Below are 1,973 nucleotides of genomic sequence, written 5' to 3' on the forward strand. Positions count from 1 at the left end.
TACAGAGATTATTTGCATTCTACAAATGGATTACATGTTAAGTGTACATAGGTTGTCAAAATGAGCCCAAAATGTACTAGAGCCCACAAGACTAAAACATGGAATAAATACAAGATCGCTGATGAAAACTCATGGAATCATGGCAAGATACAAAGGATGATAATAACATAGTACATAGAAGATGCATGTATAAATCACAGGATCAAAAATGAAGAGGATGTGTGCTTCATGAATCCAAGTGCGAGCTATAGATCCTCACCATCCAAAAGCTTGTCCCAACGCAAAGGACCATCAAATGGAGTCTACAAGAAAAAACAACTACACATCAGTCCACCATACATAATGCATTTTAGTAAAAATAGTAACTACTGACAAGAAAGATGAGTGACTTACTGGGCCGCCATGTGCATACAGTTTATCGATCAATGCAGTGAGACTGGGTCTCTCTGGATATCGAGTCTCTAGACCGGTGGGATCATGATTTATAATGGAGTGCTGCAAAGAAAATAAAATACAATTGTTAGAAACATGATTGCCAACACAAGTGATATTGTAAAAAAGAAAGTGATAAGAACAAAAGAAAAACTTACAAAGTCCTCTAGATAAGTCCTGTGGCTATCACTCCCAAGATGATGGACCACCCCTGCCTCCAGTCATGCCCTCATTGCCTCGCGCTAGTGTCTCCAACATCCCGAGAATTTATAGCCTCCTCCCTGAGTCTCCGCCAGTCATCTACGTCGAGCCACTTGGGCTTCGAGGTGCCACTCTTGAGTACCTTGCATGTGGCCGATCATCTGTGTGACATGTAGGCACGCATGCACTCCATCATCCAGCCTGTGGAAAACCTCTCTACCACGGTGGGTACTGGAAACTCCTCATGCAAAGATGCTAATATGTAGTCCTTGCTTCCCTCGCATATATTCTTCCAATGGTCCAAGACATTGCGCTGAAAAACTTATTGGTACAACTCTCTCATATAAGCCATCACCCTCCTCCCCTCATTATTCATGATCACGGCTCTTGTCATGTCATCTACAATGTATCCATACCCCTCTGGGGTATGTCTAAGATGTGTCATCTCCCACCTACGACCGTGCTCTTGGGCATAACCAGGAGACCCATGTACATCTGGTGTACCCACGTGGGTGGTATCTCTTGGAGTAGCACCCATAGGGATGCCACCTACAAATGGCTTAGCAAAAGCTAGTCATTGGAGTAGACGTCTCCACAAGTATAACAAATCCTACGAGTGACACAACTCCACCAGAATGATGAGATGGAGACGCTATATCAGTACCTCCACAACAACCACCTAAGCCACCCTCTCTCAAACCTGAACGAGAGCGAGGAGTAGCACCTATATCTCGAGTCGACCATGGGCTCATTGCATCCACGTCTCTGCAACATCCCCCAAAGCCACTCTCTCCATCCGCTAGAGCGTCAACCTCATCTACTAGAAACTGAAGTATCAGAGTGTGTCGATATAGATCTAACGGAACGGCCTGATGGTGTCTGAGACAGCTCCTGCTATATCCCTGAATCAAGCCATCTGATATGGAGACATATGTGTGAATATATCTTGCAACTCCTCATCGATCATCCCTCAACTCATCATGCTCTCCAAAATATCGTCAAAGGTCACCTGCACAGACAAAAAGTGATGTTAGTATAATCAATATAAAGATTCAAGCAAAGCACAGTAATATAACTCTTAAAAAAATGATGTTACTTAAAATGCATATTCTAGAGTACCCTTATAAGCGATTCATCAACGAATTGTGTAGGCAAATGTTGCAAGTATGACATAGCCTATGGTCCCATATCAATCTCCTCACACAACTTCGCATACATTGGAAGGTCGATAGACAAGTCACTACAAAAGGATGAGTCCACCTCATTTTCAAAGAATTCTTGGCCTCCTATCTTTTCGTCATTGTTACCCAATTCTGCCTTCTCTACATGCTCAAAGCCAT

The 1,973-nt window shown here is 43.1% G+C and overlaps 1 long non-coding RNA gene across 1 annotated transcript; it reads right to left on the reverse strand.

The window, feature by feature from the left end:
* Window positions 1-1,743, reverse strand: LOC148025769 (uncharacterized). The gene is made up of 3 exons (XR_015693020.1): window positions 591-1,743; window positions 394-495; window positions 1-302 (listed from the first exon to the last, which is right to left on the reverse strand). It is a non-coding gene; the product is annotated as an uncharacterized LOC148025769 (long non-coding RNA).
* Window positions 1,744-1,973: the final 230 nt, after the last annotated feature.

Source organism: Lygodium microphyllum, chromosome 14 (genome assembly GCF_053477565.2).
Source record: "Lygodium microphyllum isolate KBCC chromosome 14, Lygodium_microphyllum_v1.1.10, whole genome shotgun sequence".
NCBI lineage: Eukaryota > Viridiplantae > Streptophyta > Polypodiopsida > Schizaeales > Lygodiaceae > Lygodium > Lygodium microphyllum.